At 38.4% G+C, this 24,709-nt stretch overlaps 1 protein-coding gene across 1 annotated transcript in view; it reads left to right on the top strand.

The window, feature by feature from the left end:
- The window catches only part of LOC135488316 (ubiquitin carboxyl-terminal hydrolase 47-like), a 143,960-nt gene that overhangs the window by 21,592 nt on the left and 97,659 nt on the right, over positions 1 to 24,709 (top strand). The gene's annotated exons all lie outside the window — the stretch shown is intronic.

The following is a 24,709-nucleotide window of genomic DNA, read 5'->3' as shown; positions in this document are numbered from 1 at the left end:
AGGTCCTACCTATGGCAGAATGACCATAATCAAAGAGATATACTGTTGATGATTTGATTAACTGTAAACATGGCAATATCCATTCCTATTAAGCTCAATTACCAGGACTCCTTGGATGCTAGGTTTAACCCAACTGCTTTAGGGCTTCTGGAGTGGAATATCCTCATTCTCCTCCTTTCTCTTAACCAGTGATGGAGTGACAAATTTGGCCGGGAAGCGACCACGTACCTGAACCACCATTGTTGAAGCACCAGAGGTGATATGAACATTTACGGAACAGGGCAGTCTTATTTGAACATAATGAGTGATCCTCTCGGTTGTCGGTTTTATTAGCTACATTGCCGTCAGACGACTGAAGGCTCAGCAATGCACTCTAGTTGCTGTTAAATATTAAGTATGAAAAAAGCTTAATTGAATCTGTCTATCCTCTCAACAGCGTGAAAGCTTTACATCATAATCACTTTACAGCACTTAAAAGTTGGCTTCTTTTGAGAGCCAGCAAGATGAGAAAAAAAGCTGTTAAACTTGAAAATGGTTGGGAAAACTAGCTTCTGTCCAATTTTGCTGAAACTTTTGCTGAATTTATCTGAACTGGAAAACAGACTTGCTGTCCAGAGAAGAAGACGAATCCATGTTATTAGTCATGATAGATCTGTGTCATCATGAGTAGAGGAAAAATCAACTGGCAGATGGTTTCCTGTTGCCTAATTTGAACAATTCGGCAAAACAATACACAGAGAGCAGCATTCCTTGTACAGTGGAATATTCATATTGAATGAATTCATTTTTGGGATTGCTGGCTGCGGTGGGGTTATACTTGTTTCTTGAAGTCAAGATGATGGTGATCTAAATGAATAAGATGTAATTGGGGCTGCAGACAGATAATAATTGTCCTATATGGAATGGCTGTACCATCAGTAAGTAAATCGTGACCAGTCTCAGGTTAGCCGTGGCAATTGCATTACTTGCCCTGATGAAGCATCTTATCCTGCTTGGGTGTCATTAGTGTGTTGAGGATATCATCATGATGGATCTATCCTTGAATAGTTCTACATTTGAGGGCATGAGGTTCTGTGATAAGGGTGTTGTGCATCCAACCACTTCATATGACTGGGCAATATGCTCAAGAAAGCGTGTTATTTCATATAAATCAAATCACATATTGACTTTATTTCGTGAAGAACCTTGTTCTCTTGTGGGAAATAAACATTTTGGTTGCAGTGTTCATGAAATATTGTTCCTGAGCATTTTAAATTACCTTAAAAGATCATGAGAAATATTTATTCAGTTTCGGCGAGACAGTGCCCCAGACGCAATGAACTAAAAATAAGTTATGGTCCTTGGACAGATTCTATTCCCATCCATATTCCTGATACCCCATTACACGCTTCCTCTGGGAGAAATGCTTATCAAGTTATGAAAAATCAATGGAAATATTACTGTCAGTTTATCTAGTGATTTGAAGGAAAAATCCATTGAATTTATGCAAATGATTAATTTTAAATTTGATATGGTAGCTTGGCTTCATTTCAGCCATATGTTCAGATTATATGGTCTGTTAAACAGATTTGTGACCATCTAGTGATTTGCTTAGATGTAATCAGTTGGGTTGAGAGGTCGGTCAATGAGGTTGTATGGTAGATTAGTTCCAGGCTTGTGACAATATTAATGCAATTTCGAAAGATTTGGTCCGCAATTTTAAAGCAACTTTTTCCATGGCATTTGGGTTGCTTTTGAGATTTTGAACATTGGACTATTTGTAACCTTTGTGAGCTGAGTTGTTCTTCAAAATTAGAATAACCAAACTTTGAAGAAATTAGTCTAGTGGTTTCAGCACAGCTTCCCAAAAGGACGTGGATAATAACTCCTGAAAAAGCCCATAGCAAGAGCCATTTGACAGGAGTTACAGCACAACCAAAGAAAAAAATGTCCTCCTTCCTCCATATTTTCATTAGTTGTGGGTTAATGAGATTCCTGGCATTCAAATAATTGTTCTTTTGTTCCCTGAGAGCACGAGGTATGTGATTTTGTGCTTGTATAGTGATGTTCCACGTTTTATCTCTATCTAAAACCATTGGAATGTCACATATTGCTGTTCCAGCCTTTTATTCATTCTAAACCCTTAAATGGTTGATTTGTCATGAGCCTGTTTCGCAGCTGGCTTCAACATCGTCAAGGACATCATGAATGAAAAAATTGTTGATCCTTCATTCCTTGGAGAATAACCTGAGATTAGCAATGCTAGAAATATTTGTAGAATATTCTCAGCCGGATATTGATATCCGTTATCTTAATTTGACTATGGTCATTTTGAATGAGACATTCCGTGGGAGATCACGACTGCAGTTTTCCATGCGTTCATTTTCATTTTGAGATAATGATGTTAGTATCAAGCTACCAAGTACCTGTTTTAACTGCAGATGAGATTTGTTTTGCACGTAGCACTAGCAGCAATAATAATCCTAGGTTACGGTGACAAAGATTGCTCATTTGCTGGTGCCCTTTATATATGTTATAAGGCAGAGATTTTTTGTGTACCGGGCAGCCATTTACCTCTTGCCTAATGAAAGAAAATAAATACCTTCTTGTCAATCTGATCGTTTGCCCGGTATTTTTAACCATTGAGGCTCTTGAGTGCTTGAAGCCAAATAATCTCTTGCAAGGCCAGCGATGTTTATTTTCTGCCCGATTCTCAGAAGTTCAAAGCTTACCAAGTTGCGATATCATAACTGATATGCCATTTGTATCATCAAGAATACATGAGTTTTGGTGACTGTCCACAAAGAAGGAACATTGAACAAATGTTATATTTCATCTGAAACTTTAAAGTGCAAAGTACCTATGACACTTACTTTGCCAAAATCGTACAAACTATGATCAAGAATTAGCCACTTGAAGCAAAACATTGCCAAGCTTTTTGCAGCCATTTTAGGCTTGTTTTGCATGCAGTGCCATAGGACAGTCTTTATCAATTCTTGGTACATGTATCAGTGGCCTCAATTTGATTGCAGATCACGTTACATTCGTCAAAAAATTCCTCTTGCCTGCTCAGACAATTAGAGGACATTGCTCATCATCTATGAATCCTTGCTCCAAATCTTGTCACCATATCGCATCACATTACAGATGGTCCTGTGCAATGAATACCAAGATTTCCTGCAGATTTCATCTCAATCAATGCCAACATCACACAGGATTATCAGATTTTGAAATCCATGACATTGTGATCAGTTTCAATTCGATTTTTTTCTGAAAACTCATGTCGTTGCGAGAATAATACTTTTTCTATAACCATGCAAATCTTGAAGGCATGATCGCGATGATAAACGTCGGGCCCACAATCAAATGTTCAGGAAAATGCAGGTATTTTGGATGCATCATCTGGTAATGTTCAGATCCCGTCAGCAATACTGACGTTTACAGCCAGTAATATTGTGCTGTTGGGCAGGGGAGCGTAATCGGCGTAAGCTGAAGCCGTATTTCAAGCGCCGATATATAACTATAACTCTGCCATCAGGTATGTGCAGTGCAAGCAATGAATTGCAGCGAGTGCTTTCTTGGGTTGATTTCTATTGGTTCAAAAAGCAGCTTATGTGAAAGGTTTGTGAAGGCATCATGAGGCATTTGACTCTTTTTGTCAAGTTGTCGTGTAAACGCCCTATTTCTACAGTCAGATGTGTCTAGCTCACCCCCGCTACCCATCCTCAGAGTACAGCTGACAGAAAACTTAATCTGGTGTTACTGCTTTGCACGATGGGCAATTTGAAATTTAAGGACTGTTAGCTGAAAAAAGGAAACCTCGATTTACGAAATTGGAAATCTTAATTAAAATCTTGACGATAAAGTAGAGGTTATGTCACAATTTTAAAAATATTCATCTCCAAATCTGCCATTTTGAAACCGTTTTTGGCTTATCTGTTGAATTTAACGATCCCTAATGTACATTATGTCACTTGGCGTCTGTTAATTCGCTCCACTTTCTGATTACATTAATGTAATTAGTTATTCTGTTATCACGGGCCGTGGTGATTATTGGGAATCTCACGGTTTGTGCAGTTAAACTCAAAACCAACGTTAGTTCAGATAGGTATCAGCATCAGCAGCCTTGGTTTCCTTGTAGGATGGAGTGTACTATAAACAAGTAAACAACGGGAATGTCGACTGGGCCCTATTGGGGCTTCGATATCACATATATTAGTTCTCCCTTAAGCAAACTCGATTCTCTTAAACCCTGGCTTTTGCTAAAAAAATGATTTTTCAAGTCTGTTTACCATGAGTGAAGTTTGGATATCTTTATAGAAATTGGTTTTGAAGGTTGGATGGTTGATGCCTTACCATGATTTCAACTACTTATTTGGCAGAAAACTTAAATCAAAACGTAGATCAAACATGTCTGCTTGACTGCGTCTGCTCACCACTTCCAACGTCTGCAAAACCGTGCCTGTCAAATCATTTTTGAATTATCGGCTCTTGCGTTGAAATTTCTGTCAGATTTCATAGCAAGAAGCTGCCTTTTGAACTATTAAAAGACGATTTGATAATTTGTGCGTCCGTTAAATGTCTGGTTTGAAATCGCTGAGTACAGAGGATTCCATCAAGGCTGATTAACTTAATTGCTTTGTTCAGTCAGCATTCAAATCTTCATTTTGATGTTACATGCTTTGTTCTATTTACTTCAATGAGTCCTTGTACATGGGTTACATGACTATCGTCATTAATATCTTGCATCCAGTTGCAGGAGTTGTTGTTTACATTCAAATAAGTACAGAATTACAGAAGTCATTATTTTGCCGGTCATACTATACAAAGTTAAGCAACTTTGTGTTTTGAATTCTTTTGAAGTTAAGGTCATCTTCTATGGTCCTTTCTTCCCAACAATACCAAATTCGTAATCGTTAACAAATCAGCACTCACAAAGCGGAACTTTTGAACTTGTTTTTATCCTCTCCTGTCGATGTCAGAAAGGCGGGCTAATGTGCTCACAGACTTGAAAGTGTGATCTATATATCTGTCTCCAGCGATGCGGATATCACACAGGGGAGAGCCAAGCCATGAACACGATGTTTGGTGTGCGAGCAAAGATGAAAAGAACCTGCCTAAAAATGTTGTCTGTTTTGTATACTCCCTCTTTGAAAATAAAAGACATGTGATGTACATGTAAACAAATATCTATAAAAGTTTTCAGTTCTTATTTTCCTCCCACAGCCTTTTCCTTTAAGGTGCCTCTTGTTTAACCCTTTAGAGCCTGAGTTTCCACAGAAATACAACCCTGTAAAGCCGAAGTTTCCGGAGCAAAATGTTGTTTACACTACCTTGGAAAACCTAACCAAAGTTGTCATTCAGAGTGCCTCAGTCACATAAGCTGTTATAAGTGTTTTATGTGAAGGGGTGCCGAGTAAGTAAGGCAAATGGAGAGGTTTTTCTCTCGACTTAAAAAAGTTGAGATTGGGCTTTGAACGGTTAATGCATATACATTCAGCTATTTTCAGCAGTTCTTACTGTGAACGCCAAGTTACAGCTTATGTCCGGTGCCTGTGCTAATTCATTACTGCCGAGGAAACGTGGAGTGTTGTTGATCCTTAATTGGCTTCAACCATGATTATGCTTGCAAACCCTTAGCCAGAGCTTCCGCATTAAGCCCCCTATTCTTCCACTATCCAGGATGTATAATATCTTGCCTCAGTGGATGCTGTGACTATGATATGAGCAGCAAAAAAATCTGCCTTGTGTGTTTCCTGCTGCGGTCGTTGGAAGTAAACAAGAGAATAGAGGTACCCCTGTGAGGGAAAATCATCTTACATGTTGGGTCTCATGCTTGGGTAAATAGGTACTGGCAAAACTATGGCTTTGGCTCAACTGTCACTAGGGCATTGCATTGTTGTGACAGATTGCTGATGATTATTGTTCTGGTGTCTCGAATCAAATGGCATTGTCGAGCCTTTGACCACTGCAAATCACAATTGAATGCAGAGGATAAAATCCCCTGTGAACAAATATTATTTTCATGTCCTTTTTAGAGACCATTGCAAGACCTCGGCACCTTATTGTAAGAAATAAAAACAATATGAAACAAGCGTTAGTCAAAGTCATTTCCGATAAGGATTACCTTTTGTAATGATTCTCTGGAAAACAGATTGCGTGCTGTTCAGTTTCCGATCTGTCTCATCCAACTAATTGTCTAGTAATGGAAACTTTATTGAAGCCAGCAGTTCTTATCATTGTAATATTTCCTTTGAAGTTAATTCTACATTGGTAGCTTCAGATGGCAGCACAAAGGGCAAAAAGACGATTGGTCATGTCTGCCACGTTATATGTAATTTCCTATATACTGATAAATCCACACATATCTGTATTAGCAAGAATTAACAAAGACTAAAGACTAAGTCCTTATTGATTCTTGGTAGTAACAATCGCAACAAGCTTAACTCACAGATATCTAGGCTAAATTGAACTGAAAGTGTTGTGCAAACAAGTTATTTTTTACTATGAAATGTATTCATGACGCCATGACTTTATTATGGATTGTGTCAGCATCCTAAACCTGCCAACACCAGTGACCTTGTTTATCAGAACCTTGAGGGTTTCCATTTGATATCCTGTGTCAGCTGGAAGTTGCCAATGTGGAAGATTGTCCGTTACTTCCCATAGTTGCAATTTGATGGACGAATGAATGCATTAGCTCAACCGGATGAGCAGCCTGCTGGACATCCGTAATTGAAGAGCCACTAACGTTTTTTCTATTGTACCTGGGAAACAGACACAGATGCAAAAATAATATCTTTTTTGTTACACCGGATCATACAGGGTAGCACAGAAAGATATACTAGTGTCTGTTCTGTTTCTTAGAACAGATGCGACCAGTGCACAAATTACCTGGCAATGTGATTTAGATATTTTCTGCTCTGTACGGCACATTTCTTGAGCAATCTGGTTGAAATCTTCAGGTACATGAGCCAAAAATGATGCATACAAAATATTAACGATCAATGTATTGACTGTAATTGATGTCTTGGTTTCATATCTGCAATTGTGGCCTTTCTCCGTCTTGTCCATTAACCATTACGCCTGGCGATAGCTGATAATGAGGGGCTTGGACTCCTGTGACATGGTTTTTCCATCAGAATCGGTAGCACCTTTTTTCCAGTCAGATCTATTGCATGCTAATCTACATCATCAGCACACACCAAAGAAAAAATTAGGCAACATGTCCATTATATATCATGTGAATTGCAGGGATCGTGGTCAGCGGGGAAGAAATAGTGCCTGGGTCATTGCATGATGTTCATATGTAAAGGCAAATAAGTAAGCTTGGCAGAAAAGCAGGATTGGCTATTGATCTGATTTTGTGGTCATTTTATTACTCATTATTTAGGGGCCTCACTCACTTGTGTAGCCGTATTCTAAAAGAAAACCTCAATTGCAATGTTGCAGTCGGGTGGAGCTTCAAGCTCCCCATCTAGAATTTTTCGGACAGAAACCTAATAGTGCGGTGTTCATTCCGTAAAGCCCAACTGTTGGACGTTATCCCTGCAAAGATACCAGCAACTTAACAGGCTTCATTTCCCTGGTGACTACTCAGTGACCGGTGCTTACTTAGAGAAATGAGCGATTTCCAGTTGTTTCAGCTTTGTCAATAAACTTTGCTGGTTTCAAGATGCTCTAGACTTATCCAAGAAAGTACACCCAGCACTTAAAGCAGGTCTCAACTTGGTCAAGAAAAAAAGACAAGTTACCGCAAATTCATTCACTTGCGTTAAAACACTCACGCCTTGACAAGCCCGTCCTGAGAAGTTCAATTTATTCAAACACAATTAACCTGCAAATGAATTGCTTTTGGGGATGGGGTTCCAATCTCCATTTTATCAGGAATGGCTGAATATGCAATTGTATTTGTATCGGATGTTGATGCAATTGCTAGGTCTTGTCAAAGGGTCATGTCTGTTTCAAATTTCCATGTTTTCTATTTGGAGACTTTGAACTTTATGGTAAAATTCCATTTCTTTGCAAAGACCTCTCTTCTTACTGGTTGCTCAATCTATTGGGAATTTCATGAAAATAACACAGGATTTGAAATTCAAATCTCCTAACCATGTTGCAAAGAACACTTTTTCCACGGTGCGTAAAACTTCCATGAAGGGTTTTTGGTCCTATGCTTAAAACTTGACACAATTGATCAAGCATAATTTTGCAGTGTCCATTATAATAACCGTGTAGAATTTCGTTAGGTTTACAACTTCAGGTTTCTGATGTTGATATCAATTACTTTTCAGTTCCTGAAAATGGTTAAAAAATCAATTTTATTCATTCACTGAATTTATTTGATGTTCTGATTAATTGCGATCTCTTTGTTTTAACTTTATCTTTGTTTTGTCTCTTTCCAGGTGAGATATGTTACTTAATTTCCATTGAACCTATTAGACCTGTGCTGGGTTAAGGTAAAGTATTAATGGTCTGGTAGAAGTGTCTGTCGTAACTGCGGCTGCTTGGTATCCTAGGGACCAGCAAAGACCTTTTAGAGTTATTTGTGACAGGTCCAGATTATTATGAAAGCGCTATAGAAAAACTCGCCATATGTGACCCATGTCATTGCAAAACGAGACGCATGTCATAAAGAAGATGAGCCTAAGTGACTCTAGGAGATAATTGACGAAATTTATGTATTCAGATTTCACAAAAGGCAGACAACAGTGAAATGAACAACCAGTCCATCTCAACATGCCAAGCTTAGAGCAATATGTGCCTTGTTTTGCTTTGTTGGGTCAGCATATTGATATATTATTTGGTATTGATTGTTGACTCCAGCCATTTTGTCTGTGGCAATCGTCATGATGGCTGCTATGGAATTTATCCTGCGGTATCATCATTCGAGTCGGATTGGGAATGGTAACTACTCAGTATAAAATAAAATACCTCATCATATCCATTGCCAGCCAATACGAGTTGATCTTCCACTACCAACTTCATACAATTTGCACAGTAATTGTTCGTGACAGTAACGTTCTTCACCATAAAATTACATTAGAGATGTGGTGATGTAGGAGTGACAAATGGCACATTCTAGTCTTCTTGGCTCATCAGTATGGCGAGTCCATATAATAGCGCTGTAGTGCAGTGTCCGTCGTCCATTACTTGGCAAAAACTGAGAAAATTTTTAGTGGTTGTTGTAGCTGTTGTTGTTGGTGTTTTCTTTTATAATGTTTTCAGTCCTCATGTAAAAGTAAACATTTGTTTAAGAGGAGGCAAAGAAACAAGATGAACAAATTCGGCATGAAAAATAGGTCACAAATTTTATGAGAAGATATTATCTCAAATACATTGAGGCTGAGCACTATCAAATCTCTCTCTTGACCCCTTCCTCTTGATAGATATACCAAAAGTAAATTTTAGCTTGATACCTTAGAAACCCATAGAGACTAAATATCAAACAGTGACGATAATATTATCCCCTCAAACATGTCCATGACTACAAAATGTAGTTGAGAGTCCACAGATTGCCCGAAGGAGACTTGTTGAAAAAATTCCAGGCACAACCGTAATGTCATTTAATTCTGTCTGCCTGGTTTGCTATGTTAGAATAGCAAATACAGTGGTGGTGTCAAATTGTGGAAGTGGATTATTTTAATCTAATCATTGCCCCCAGGATGCCAGTTAACTGTCAGTATGTGTTTAATTTTGTTTCTCATTACTTGTAGCTATTTAATTTTCTGTTTGACAGTTGAATAATCCTTTTCATTTAATTTGTTATCGTTAACTTGATTTTAATTTCAGATAAGATACGTCATTGTGGAGTACTTGTCAATAACAGTACTTGTCATTGTTACAAAAAACCTCAGATTTCCAATGAGAGGCTCAGTCCTTGCAATGGATTATTATATTGGCATTCAAGATTAGGATGATTGTTGTGGGTGAAAGTCGATAGTGTTTAAATGCATATCGAAATGCTTATCGTTTGGGCCAATCCTATTGATCAATTTTGCACACGCTGAACATTTCGATCTGAAAAGCATTCACTAATTTTACTTTTGTACATGTCTGGTGACTCCAGTGGTACAAGTTAACCGAACCTCCCCTCTCACCCTTCTGTGTTCTAGCTCTTTATACTTGAGTCTGTGTACGTCATGTCAGTTCGCATCCGCCTGCTCTCCAATCATGGAGTTTCTCTTCTGCTGCGTTGTAACGTACCAAGCACCCTGAGTATCAGGCATCCATTTTGTTCTGATGTGGACCACAACATGGACACCTAACGCTGAGGGGACCCAGAGAAGACCTTCACTAGATTCCAGTTTTGTTGTAGTTTTTTTTCAAAGGAACATAGTTTTGAACCAGTAATAAATAAAAAGATCTCTGTATGTTGGTTATTTTGGGTTTGGGAGTGCTGGCTATACCAAAGTCTAAAATTGTCAGCCCTTTCCTCTCAAATACGTATGAAAAACACATCTTTCTGTGATACCTGGGGCTTTCAGATAATATGATCCTTATTGGCTCTGATGCAATGTATCATGATTCTTCATGTTTTCAAAATGACCCATGATAAAAAGCTACTTGTACCTCTAACCTCTAAGCCATCAATTCCTTTATTCCGTGCCACAATGTGATGCTTTGATTCGTTTATTATCTCCCCGAATGATATCAACTTGTGCCTCAGACGCCCATCCATCATGAACGCTACCGACTCATCTTATCGTAAAAACGTGCTGTAATTCTTGATTCTGAAAAAGGAAGTTGTCTCTGATCTATGACTCTAAAGTACTTTAATGAGAACATCTTTCCTTTTTCCCATGATGCTCTTTCCTTGCCAAGAATAATAAGTTCGTCATTGCTGCAGACCGGGTCGTTTTATTTTTTGCAGATTTTGCAAATAAAATAGATTTACGAAAATAAAAATTCATTGGAAAATTTTATTTGAATTTCGCGCTCTTGTATAACTCCAAAAGAAATTTCATATCTTGCCAAAATATACGGTGAATTTTTTAGCTCAGTCAGCAGAGCTGGTAAAATAACTATTCAAAATGGCATCTGTCTCTCCGTCCGTCAACATGGGTGCAAATTGTGAAACCGTAATACCTAGGCACTTAAACTCTGGCTGCCAAGGAAATGCCCCTGCAAGAAAATTTAGCATGGTTCAACTTAAATTCTTCTCACCAGGGGGCTAAAGGCGTTAATTACAAACACATCTTTTGTCGCTTTATTCCAAAAGAAGCTTGAAATAAAGTTGGAAGTCTGCATGCAGGTAGGTTTTGATATAAAATTGGAATAGTATTGTTTGTTACTACCAGTTGGTGTTACTGAGCAAAAATCTGCATTGTCCTAGTTTTAACTTGATTTGAATTTCGCACTCTAGTATAACTCCATAGGTTGTGGGTTTGATCCACGCCAAGCCCTTAGTATTGTTTGTTACTACCAGTTGGTGTTACTGAGCAAAAATCTGCATTGTCCTAGTTTTAACTTGATTTGAATTTCGCGCTCTTGTATAACTCCATAGGTTGTGGGTTTGATCCACACCAGGCCCTTAGTATTGTTTGTTACTACCAGTTGGTGTTACTGGGCAAAAATCTGCATTGTCCTAGTTTTAACTTGATTTGAATTTCGCGCTCTTGTATTACTCCATCGGTTGTGGGTTTGATCCACGCCAGGCCCTTAATATTGTTTGTTACTACCAGTTGGTGTTACTGAGCAAAAATCTGCATTGTCCTAGTTTTAACTTGATTTGAATTTCGCGCTCTTGTATAACTCCATAGGTTGTGGGTTTGATCCACGCCAAGCCCTTAGTATTGTTTGTTACTACCAGTTGGTGTTACTGAGCAAAAATCTGCATTGTCCTAGTTTTAACTTGATTTGAATTTCGCGCTCTTGTATAACTCCATAGGTTGTGGGTTTGATCCACGCCAAGCCCTTAGTATTGTTTGATACTACCAGTTGGTGTTACTGAGCAAAAATCTGCATTGTCCTAGTTTTAACTTGATTTGAATTTCGCGCTCTTGTATAACTCCATAGGTTGTGGGTTTGATCCACGCCAGGCCCTTAGTATTGTTTGTTACTACCAGTTGGTGTTACTGAGCAAAAATCTGCATTGTCCTAGTTTTAACTTGATTTGAATTTCGCGCTCTTGTATAACTCCATAGGTTGTGGGTTTGATCCACGCCAGGCCCTTAGTATTGTTTGTTACTACCAGTTGGTGTTACTGAGCAAAAATCTGCATTGTCCTAGTTTTAACTTGATTTGAATTTCGCACTCTTGTATTACTCCATAGGTTGTGGGTTTGATCCACGCCAGGCCCTTAATATTGTTTGTTACTACCAGTTGGTGTTACTGAGCAAAAATCTGCATTGTCCTAGTTTTAACTTGATTTGAATTTCGCGCTCTTGTATAACTCCATAGGTTGTGGGTTTGATCCACGCCAAGCCCTTAGTATTGTTTGTTACTACCAGTTGGTGTTACTGAGCAAAAATCTGCATTGTCCTAGTTTTAACTTGATTTGAATTTCGCGCTCTTGTATAACTCCATAGGTTGTGGGTTTGATCCACGCCAAGCCCTTAGTATTGTTTGATACTACCAGTTGGTGTTACTGAGCAAAAATCTGCATTGTCCTAGTTTTAACTTGATTTGAATTTCGCGCTCTTGTATAACTCCATAGGTTGTGGGTTTGATCCACGCCAGGCCCTTAGTATTGTTTGTTACTACCAGTTGGTGTTACTGAGCAAAAATCTGCATTGTCCTAGTTTTAACTTGATTTGAATTTCGCGCTCTTGTATAACTCCATAGGTTGTGGGTTTGATCCACGCCAGGCCCTTAGTATTGTTTGTTACTACCAGTTGGTGTTACTGAGCAAAAATCTGCATTGTCTTAGTTTTAACTTGATTTGAATTTCGCGCTCTTGTATAACTCCATAGGTTGTGGGTTTGATCCACGCCAAGCCCTTAGTATTGTTTGATACTACCAGTTGGTGTTACTGAGCAAAAATCTGCATTGTCCTAGTTTTAACTTGATTTGAACTTCGCGCTCTTGTATAACTCCATAGGTTGTGGGTTTGATCCACGCCAGGCCCTTAGTATTGTTTGTTACTACCAGTTGGTGTTTCTGAGCAAAAATCTGCATTGTCCTAGTTTTAACTTGATTTGAATTTCGCGCTCTTGTATAACTCCATAGGTTGTGGGTTTGATCCACGCCAGGCCCTTAGTATTGTTTGTTACTACCAGTTGGGGTTACTGAGCAAAAATATGGGTTGACCTAGTTTTAACTTGATTTGAATTTCGCGCTCTTGTATAACTCCATAGGTTGTGAGTTTGATCTACGCCAGGCCCTTGGGCCTCTTGTTAAAATGTTTACAGTGAATTTTTTAGCTCAGCAGAACTGGTACATTAACTTTTCAGAATGGCAATAGATAGAGGCTCGAATAAAGTTGAGGAAGTCTGCATAAAGGTAGGTTTTGATTAAAAATTGGAACAGTATTGTTTGTTACTACCAGTTGGTGTTACTGAGCAAAATCTGCATTGACCTAGTTTTAACTTGATTTGAATTTCGCGCTCTTGTATAACTCCCTTGGGCATCTTGTTAAAATGTTTTAGAAACTTTCGCAATTCTCAAAAAATTTAAGAAAAAATACTTTCCTTAAGTGAATATTCACACCCGATCCAACTTCCTCAGGCATGTCAGGTCTGAGGAGGGTACATTTATAGGTAATAAGTCAGACTTGATGTTGATGGCATTCACTGTGATATGACCTTTTGTATTTCTGGATGACAATATTTTTACAAGTTATACAGATATGCTAAAAGTAGAAACCAACGCAGCCTTATTTGACACGTTATGAATGGTCGAGAAGGTGTGTTCACAAGCTTGTCAATGACCAAAGATATGAAGAGAATAAGGCAGGATTCACCATGGTGCTGGCTAACCTTGATAAGCCTGTCAACTCGTGAAAGGCATTGCATATCATCACACCCAGAGATGAAACCTTTGACTCCACCATAGTGGTTCCCACCACAGTCAAAGAGACGCTGCACTAAATCTGATTTTCAATTACGGGTACCGAGGCTAAAAATTGACATCGAGCTTGATAGATGACATGTGTTCTGATGGTGATATTTGTTAATAAGAATTTATTACTCAGTTATCTTCAGTCATGGTAATCATCCACGCTGGTGCCATATACAACAAAAGAGAGGTCCCGTTCATTTGATCAAGGGATGAATCTATTGTCTGATTGAAAGCAATCGCATTTGATCGACATGCTTCTTTCTTGGTGAGCATCCCTCTTGAACATTGTGACCTTGACCTCAGTGGTACAACTGCCAATGTCAAGGTCATATTCTTCAAGCTGATGACATGTTATGATGGCGATATCATTTTTGTTTCATATTACCCAAGTTATCTCTGTCCAACCTTGACATAAGGGGTCTCTTTGTTTCAGTGATTGATGGTAGATATATTGTCCTAAGCAGCTCCATGCTGGGCTCCCAGTTGATTAGTGGCTTGTTTCTCCCCAGTAGTATGTTCGCCTTGGTTTCTTCCGGTTATCCTCTGGTGGACATCTAAGGAGCTCATTGCCTGGCCCCCCTGGTTAATTGGCGGTCTTGTTTCTCTCCAGTCGAATAGTAGTCCAGGTATCCCTGGAGAACATGTAATCCAAGCCCCTGTACATCTAATCCGGCTACCGTCTACCATCACAGTATTCATGTTTAGTACTTTCGTTACCTGTAAAAACCCATACATCAGATCTATATGACTGGCAGCCTAGATTAATCAATGCCCAACTACATTCAGATGATCCAAACCAACCTGAACTAGCACAGATCCACTGCAGGAAAGATTCTCCAATTTCCTTGTTTTGTGCTGATGGCATCCAACATACCCACTTTGGGTAAAGGTATCAGTTTACCTTTGCAACACAATAGAAACAAGGCCCTCTCATTACATTGTTGGAGGGGTACAATCGGATAAAAAATGATAAATGCAGGCCTACGCCCCTCAAAATGAACTAATCTTTTGTCTGTTTCTTTTGTGTCGTCTTTTCCTCTCCAGGTAAGCATGTAGTTTACTTAGGTAAACCGATACCTTCAGCCACCAGATACCTTGAGAAACAAAAATATTGCAACAAATTGGTTTTAGATGAGGATATCATATCTGGTCAAGTCAGTACGTTGGTATTCATTTCAAGTGACCCGGTGTCAAATTGCAGAAGATACTGTCCATTAATTCTATATTCAATCCACATCTCCTTCCACAATTCTGCATGAGGATATTTCAGATGTGTAAATTTCTTTCGAGAATAGATAGGATGTCACAGTGCATTATTAGACTTACCAGCTAACCCTTAACACTCTCTATGACTGATATCGACTAGTTTTTAACCTTTTCACTACCAGCCATTTTAGTTACTAACCGATTCGAACTCACTGACCCGTCATATTATAGCTTCCCATTCACTCTACAGAAAAGCTGCAATGTAAAAGCATGTAGCGGACAATAGGCAGAGATCTCACCCTTACAAGCATCATTCAAAGGTGACAGCACTAAGACTAAGTATAAATTGATCAAAAAAAACTTGCATGTACCACTCTGCAGGTCAGTGGTGCTGTAGGGATGTAATTTCATGTGCTACTCTGTGGGTCAAGGGTAGCAAAATGATAAAAAGGCTTTAGCAATGAAAGTATACATACCTGTGTGGTGTAGAATGGGATGCCTTTGAGTCATTTATCAAAACAGTAGAGAATAGCTCAAGATCTGTAGCCTTTGAAATGTTCCTACGCTGTTCATTTGAAGCGGTCTCCAGTGATGCCTCTTTATATTACCCGCACCAAGTGAGTGTACCGTTGGAGGAATGAGTGCAATCTCTACATTTTGAGTGAACCCTTCATGGTCCAACTGGTTCTTCTTGCATCTCTGGGTGGCAAACTACATGAAACAACACTTAATTAGCCAAGTCCTTACACAGACAGATCATGAACAAATATTGCTGCATCGTCTGAAGAGGGTCATTTGACTGGAATCTGGAATCTTTGGGCCAAGAAAACACTTCTTTTGTGGTAGTTCAGTGCACTCAAGGCTTTGATGAAGGGCATTCCGCTATACTAATAATGTCTTGTTCTATGTTCGGACGAGTGACACGATGGGGTGCTTTTCATGCTTATGGTGTGTAAACTGAATGGCTCAGCTTGTACTGATACTTAAAGACACAGCCATTCCATTCGAGATCATCATATGTCCTTCATTTGGCAGTATTTGTCTGATTAGGCTTGAGGAACTCTCATCAAAGGCTGTAGCGAGCCCCTCGGGTCCGCTCCATTTCATTAGGGTTCGCAGCCTTCAGTCAGATCGTCTCTCTTATTGACTCTGAAGCAATAATTGGGCCATTGACAGCGCAGTAATCACGAACCAGGCAATATCTTGGCCTGAATGTCTGTCCTCACTTTCGGTTCAACGACTACCCATAGACATGACCGATTTTTTCTCAGTTGTTTCAGCAATAACCTACGTGAAAAACTTGGTAAATATGTAAAGGGTGATATAACTTTGCCCATCAGATCACGTTGTCAGAGACAAGATTGTTGCTGGAACCATTTATACCAATATATAACTTCCAAACACGATCGTGGGAAAAGCTTAAAAAATATTTGTAAAGTCACAAAAATTTGGATGAAAATAACCCAATATGTCTTTAAATCATGCTTCATCAGCCAAATTTCTTTGATTCAACCATGGTATTAGATTAATTGCCCTGATTAAACGATTTAACTACTCTCCTTGCTCTTCACATCCATTGTTGGTGTCATGTTATTAGCATCTGGTCCAAATTAGAGTCATCAACTTTATGATGAGACTGGTTAATTTATGTTACAGCTGGTTGGTTCAGTGAGAGTTGTGCACTGACATTCAAGACTCCTTGTGCAATAAACAATGATAGGTTCCATTTTGTGCTAGAGTTTCTATGCCTCCACACTCAAAGAATCTCTTTCTCTAAAACACTTGCTCTCAAAAGTACCCCTTGTTATGCTGGCATCATAGATGTCACTAAACCCTGCACACTTTTTGTTTGAACATCCAGCAGATGATTTTTGTCACCGGATTGTGCATCCTGTGTTCTTGGAACATGAAAGGCATGTCTTTCCTTTAATTTCCTGCTCAGAATAGATCCGTTTTAGCAACCTGAACCTTTGTAACCTGGGGTAGTCTCATTTTTTCACCCTGCTACTTTTGCATTAGGGTTGTTCTCATTTTTTGAGTGAAGGCAGACTTTCGAAGGAGAGGTTAAAATCATATCTACAAAACATGGCACCAAACTACAGGCATGACATCATTCTGTTACATGTGTGAAGGACTGTTCTGAAGGAGCCCTCGCATCTATAGAAATTTGGGTGAAGGGGGTGGGGTTCCCTGCAGTGTTATGTTGCTTTAATGGAAAATACATTATTGTTGTTTCAGAAAAGCAATTTCTGAAATCATGACGAACACTGATTTCTCATTATTTCCCCTAAAAAAAGAGATAAAAGGTAAATTACTCAATACATTATTTAATTTATTTCTTATATACATATAAACTATATTACATTCCAACAATAAATAGTTACCAACCACTAGTTATATCTATACAGTAACACAAATCGTTTATGAAGACAAAAATGGTCAGATGAGTTTGAAACATCTCCATTTTACCAAAGGATCTCGACATAAAAATGAAAATAACAAAATGCCATAATATCCTTCAAGCAATTCAATTGATACATAATTGTTCCTATGGGTTGTTTCGCCGAACACTTCTCGAGTCGAGCTGTGATTTTCCCCAAACCTCGGCTCTTGCCTCAGTTTTGGCTTACATTTTAGCTCCAACCTCCCGGTGTTAGGTGAGACTACCAAAACCTACAGTTTGGTATAATTTCTTAAGCATAATACCTAGATTTTTAAAAAGCTACAATAATCCTTAGCATCACAGATATTTGCATTAGAAACCAGTCTGAAATGTGCAAGTGATGAAATCCACAATTTTCTCAGTACATTCATGAAGTAAAAGGCAGAATTGAAAAGGGTAGAGCACCTCTCAAAACTAGACGCATTGAACTCTACAAGGTTTGATTAGCATCTGAGATTTAAGGAAACAACTGAGGTACATGAACATGAACCCAGCTTTGTCTTGATTGCAAAATTGCCTCACGTTAAGTCACGTCTCACTTTTAGACTTCTTGACGATCATCAGTGTGAGTTGAATGATATTACGAGATGATTGGAAGGAGAAAAACGTAGTTACGAATTCGATGTTAAAAAACACTCAATTTTAACCAGAGAATTAGTCACTGAACGACCTGAGTGATTGTGATTTATACATGCCATGTTCACCAGTGCTTCTACGTAAATTAGCTCCCTTGTGTGTCAGCTGAAACCAGTTTTGTAAATCTGTTCATTTTGATACCGTCTTGTCATGTCTGATTTTAAACAACTACGTGTCCATTAGCAGGCATTGAACCAAAAAAAATAAGGCAATGGATAAAAGAGTTGTAATTTCAAGGCACAACAGAGCTGGTGCATCTTCTTTAGTTCTTATGAGTAAGTTATTGTTGTTATAATGTGGCGTACATGTCCACAACTTGAGATGAAAAAATTATGTAATTCTGACCTCGGTGTGTTATATCAGTGATCACATATTGTTCAGCCTACTTTTATTTGGTGGAACTTTTTGGTTGCTAATGCTGTAAGGTTGTTGATGTCTGTTTGGATGTGGCTGGATCTGTTTGGGTTAATAGTATTTTTTCCTGTCCAGGTGTCATAGGACCACTCTATTTGATGAGCTCTGTGATCGAAATTTTTGAAAAAGAAGCAAAAATGCTTTAGAATTTGCTTTAACATGCTTGAGGTGAAACTGTAGTGACTCCAGTTGCCAATTAAGGAACACCAGAACTCTATTGAACACCAACAATCTGACAATTTATTGTTCGGAGGCCATGCAGACCAAAGGTGACAATGTCCTCCAAGTAATACTTTTACCATTTGTGGGTTTTGGATGACTTCTGGTGTTTCTTAGATTGGTGAAATGGAGACACCATAGTTTCACCTTAAGCCTTTTTTGGTGGGGACTATTCCTATTTTATATCTATCTTGCTTTCCCCCACTAACTAGAATGCGTAACACCAGTCCAATAATTTCTCCAAGACATGGCATGTGTGTAAATGGGTCGCTTATTTGAAATGATGATGTTGGGTAAAACATTTATAGACCAGGCGTTTGATTTCTCTTCCTTGGTTGGTGTATAAATCAAAAATGGTTAAAAATGAATGGCCTTCTCAAAGAAAAAGTCAATTTGGATGGTAATAGACTTAGCGTTCAATGACGTGATGCTCATGGTGATGACAGGGATTGAATTTCATGAGGTATGGTGATGAGGTGACAAATATTCATGAAAAAATGATGACATCCGCTATCACGAGTCATCTGATGACAGGAACAAGAAAATATGTGGTTAAGGTTGCAGCCAATGTGTAAGTGACATCCTCCGGCTATTAACCATGATTGTTGTTTTACAATCTTTTTGTGTACTTCGGGCAGTTTTCTTTTTGTGGATGGCATGCCAATAGATTTGATGGTGTGTACAATTTGTTGTTTTGACCTGGTGTCACAAACTTTATCGCCACGATACTCGGAAGGTCTGCTCTGTTCTTATAAATCAAGGGTTCAGAGAGAGTCCTTCGCCCGGTAGTATATTGTGGTTTATAGCCCTTGGGGGTTTGGCACACCCAGTGTTCTATGGCGCTTCCGGTCTAAATTCCGGAAGTGCTTCCAGTGACTTGATCCACTCGCCATGCCATTAATCCCGTCCATTCGAAGCTAACGTACCATCACCTCATTCCAGCTTATGTCAGAGTTTTGATTCCCTAACGGCCCCCTGAATGCATCGAGATGAGGTGAGATTATAAGCAGACCCAGAGAGTTGACCACAATAAGGCCCATTTACACGACAACAATAGGGCACGTTTACACGACAACTGAGCCTGTTTACATGAAAAGAAAAAGACCTCAAGGAGATCTGATCAAATCCAAAGGCGGTCTAAATTTTCCTTGTGTAAACGTAAACTAATCGGAACTCATGTTGATTAGTCCAGATTCAAAGTGGACCATCTATCGCGCCAGTTCTATTTTATCCAGATGCATTTGACCATTTCTATCGTCCAAACCCCAAAATTTGGTCTCATCTGGTATCTAATTTACCTATGGTCATGAGCAGTATAGCACATTTGTTATAAATCCAAATTAGGCACCCCTTCATGTATTCTCTTTGATATCAGCAGTGTATGATGCATCCCCATTAGACCCCATTCGCCCAGGTTGTAGTGTGTCATGTCAACAGGTGAATTGAAATCGTACCACAGAAAAAGTTGATCCAACCCAATCAAAAATGTAATTTTTTAGCAGTGCAAGTAAACGGTCCTGATATGTGCTTTGGTGTCATTTTAGGAGGAAACAATTCAAAGTTTGCAATTGGTTTCAGACAAGCTTTTGCACTCAGATTAAGGAACTTGCCTTGTGTAATAAATAACCAGGTGTTCAACGCTTCTATCATTGATCACGATGTTGTTTTTGAGATTTACGAGGATGTCTTGTTATTTACTTGATGGGTTGCACATCTGAATGCAAGATGCAGCTCTAAAGGTTGAAGGTATAACGACAAGATGGCTAAAGGGAAGCTGGAGTTTTAGTTGAATATTAGTACATCAGACCTTGTCTAAAAAGGTATCTCTGATCATTAAGGAAAGTTGGAGTTTTAGTTGAATATTAGTGCAATAAATCTTCTCAAAAAATTGTCTCTGATCTGTTAGACAATTGGTGATGACGGTTTTATGGCTTTGGTGGAGATGATGATGGTCATATTGATGCTAGTGATGGTGGTATTGATGACATAGTTTGTTGAGTAATGGTGATGATTATAATAGTGATGAAGATGATACATGTGAAGATAGACAGGATGATGGTGTGTGGCACATGTAGCTTTTCTAATGTCATTTTCCTCAAGCAAATATTTAGGACAACTGCTTAGGTATTGGCGGCACTGGCTGTTATCTCGTTGCCTACATCACTTGACGAAGCCATACATATCCTAGTGACAGGTGGCCACGTAGCAGTGGCCCTAGTTTTGCCGGTCGGCCATTGCCAATGCACCTATTATTTAACGATCAACCAGAGCTAAATGTAGTTTCCTTGAATATTATCATCACAATCACATTTACTGCAAGTTATCATACAGTATTTAGGAGACTGTTGAATCATCAACACGTCTTCATCTATTCCAAGTTCGATAATGATTTCCCCATTATGAATAATCATACGAATCTCGATTTTGATGGTTGCTGATTGCATAGTAATGGAACGTAATGGACACGAGTTAGACCTTTAGTTGATCTGCATTGACGGCAGTTTTCAGGTTCCGGTACGGAAAGGTCATGAGCAAATCACAAGTTGACTTTTTTTTACCTTATCGTTTTTTTCAAGGCAGTAATATATACCCTATAAAGTATAAACCGAATATGTTTCTTAATTTAATTTGATTTGATTTGATTTGAAATGTTTGTTTGGAAAAAAAGTATGTATCTTTTTCTAAAAGATTGGCAATTCAAATTAAATCGATGAGCAATTGAAATTTAATATCTTTATAGGAGGGCTTGAGTGTAGACTAAGCTGTTTTCATGAGGCAGTATATCCTTGTATTCAAATCCGTGTGTTTCAGATTATTTTATTCTAAATTCCATTCAAAAAAAAAAGCATTGTACGGAGGATTTTGATTTGTACATTATTCTTTATCCCAGTTCTCCAAAATACTTATGCTAAGTCCCATGCGTATCATACATTTCTCCAATATCATATAACATGATGTGTTGAAATTGAATGTGTTATCATTGTGCTCCTATCAGATATTGGGATAAATATAACCCTGATATTGAGAAAGCCTGAAACTAGGGATGTTTTATTGACTTGCGTAGCTTACATTTTTCATATGAAATGGATAGAAGTGGGGTCAGTGATATATAGTCTTGGGTCATGTTGGTGTGCTGTGAACAGCGCGTCGTTAGCACCAGCTATGTTTAAATCGACTGAACTGTTGGAAATTTTCAACTAAATGCCCCCCCCCCCCCCTCCCCAAAGTACATGTTCATGACAATAAATTGCCGTTTATACGACAAGAAGAATGCTAGATGAGATCCGAATGCATCCAGTTTTTCATAGACATTTTAAAAGATTTTACGAAACTAGGGTTTTAGTGAAGTCGGCAAATATTTGGTTTGCTTACAATTAATAAGTCAAGTTAGTTTTTATTGGTTCAGCTATTCAGCACTTGAAGAATGGATAAACATGTCATTGTTCATTTTTACAATATCGTGAATTCAAACTAGAAAGAATAAACAATACGTTTTTTGCAATAATTTCAAACCCAACTGAGTCCTTCTGTGGGCTACATCAAATGAATAAATAAAATAAGATTACAATAAACTAATGAATTTATGTGATAGTGTATGTTGGGGTGAGATTATCAGGCAATTGTCGCTTTATCGTCGAAGTCCCCTTGCTATCGCTATGACAGAGAGGACTCAACAGGTGTACAATAATATGTTGGTAACAGAAACATATAATATGGTTATGGAAATCACACAAAGTAATGCTCTGAACATGATTTTGTTACCTACATGTATGTATGATATACGTTACTTTTGGGCTGATTTGAGGTTGTTGTGGGGCTTTAATCATGAGTGGCATTCCAAAAACTACTTGTTTCTTATCTAACTTCGAGAGGCAGTTAAATCAAAAATTCAACATTATCTTTTGATGAGGTTGTTGTTATCACCTTGATAGATACATGTAACAGTCTTTTTTAACAAAGTGAATTATTTATTTCCAACGGTGATTTTAAATAATAGATAAGACTTGTTCTCATCACTGTTGCGTGTTATGGATATGTATAGAAAATGATTTAATGAAGTTGATATTGTTTTGGTTTGCGTGTTGCGTACTCATTAAACATGCATCAGAATCCGCACCTTAAATTTTTGCAGTTATTGATTTTGTAAAATTGTCTACTTTATTGATGATGTTAAGTGCATCCCTCGATGTGACAATTGTTTAAAGGGCAACTATTAATGAGCACAAGAAGAAGAGTAATGTAAAAGTGTTTTCAAAATTCGATGAATTTATGCGAAAAATGCTTTTAAAACATTATCAAGATGGATCTATTTTTGGGCATTTAGAGATAGAAGTTCATAATTGTCTTTGTCAACTTTTTTAACCCTGAGACCGCTAGTCAGAGACTGAAGATCTTGACACCACCATGGCTCCTGTTAGCATTAAGAATTGTTAAGGTTATATTTTTCAAGCCGGAAAGTTCCTCTTGCAAGTAAAAAACGTTAATGCATTTCCATTTCTAATGACTGACAGTTAAGACAAATCAATACACTGAACTCCTCTCAACCAAACCTATGTCAGATCTAATTGTTACATACCTAATGTAGCTTAATGGGCATCATAATCATGTTCTATCTAAATTATTTTTTGGCCTAGGAGCGATATTATATCTTGTAAAGGTCCCAGTATTCATGCGTGATGACATGCCCCAGGACAGGGCTTGTCTATGACATAGCTGTCTGTGTCAGACTTGCTCTTTTTCATTCGATCAATTTCTATTTGATCATCATCCAATATGTGACTGGCTGGCTAAAGTATAAGGCACTTTGGGTCAAAGGTAGATCTTCAACTATTGACATAGGCTGATTGTGCTCAAAATTACCTATAACCGATGTATCACTCCTAACAGTCGCTTGAAAATTGAATGAGATATGAACTTCAGATCGCCTCATTTCCTCTCGTTTTCAGAAAGACTCGACCTGAGTATACAAAGGGAATTTGAACGTTTATTTCTTGTTTGGCATGCGATCTTTGAAAACATTGGTGAGCTGGGGAGTTCCTATTATTATTGTGATGTGTTTCTTCATTCCATCCACCTGCCCTAATCACTACGCCTGCCAGAGCACATCCTATTAGCAACCAAGAAGAGACATTTCTCCGATTAATTTTCTCAGCTGCTGTGCAGAATGCAACAATGGTATGTGGTAATCTGGAGGATGAGCCAGTGACAGAAGTACCAGGAATCAAATAATCAGTCTGATGGTGCACCTTCTAAACAGATTCATGTTGACCTGTAAAACACTGTAAAAGGTGGTGTTGGGAATTCAAAATGGCATCTTTGGAAATGTTGATGAAGGTGATCAAAAAAATTGGACCTTTTGAGTAATGAGAATATAAAAAGATGACAGACCAATGAGCTGTGAGCCATTTGTTCTGTGCAACTCATTGCAGGGAAGGTGTCAAGTGGGTGGATGGGATTAGGAAAGTCATCCTGTGATACCTCTCAAAGAGATATTGGAGTATATTTTGTGTTATAAGAAATGTTTAAAAAAGTGTGTGTCTGATGTGTCTTAAGCTGCCTATCTTCGCTGAAAATGTGTTGGGTACAAACGTAGGTGGTGGTTGGATTAGGAGGGAGTAAAGGTATCTAAACCAGTGTGCCTTGAAATGTATTCGAGAAGCCTTGTGGCTTTTGACCTTTTTACTCGGGGATTACCTTGTACCAAAACATGGCCTGGATGGTAATCCTGACCCTTTTTCTAATGGAAAACATCAGACCTTTTCAAGGGAATCTTAGAGATTAGAAGTCTGTAAGAAGAAGAATACTGTGAAAAAA

Source organism: Lineus longissimus, chromosome 5, assembly GCF_910592395.1.
Source record: "Lineus longissimus chromosome 5, tnLinLong1.2, whole genome shotgun sequence".
Taxonomy (NCBI): domain Eukaryota; kingdom Metazoa; phylum Nemertea; class Pilidiophora; order Heteronemertea; family Lineidae; genus Lineus; species Lineus longissimus.
This window is presented reverse-complemented; position numbering and strand designations above follow the sequence as displayed.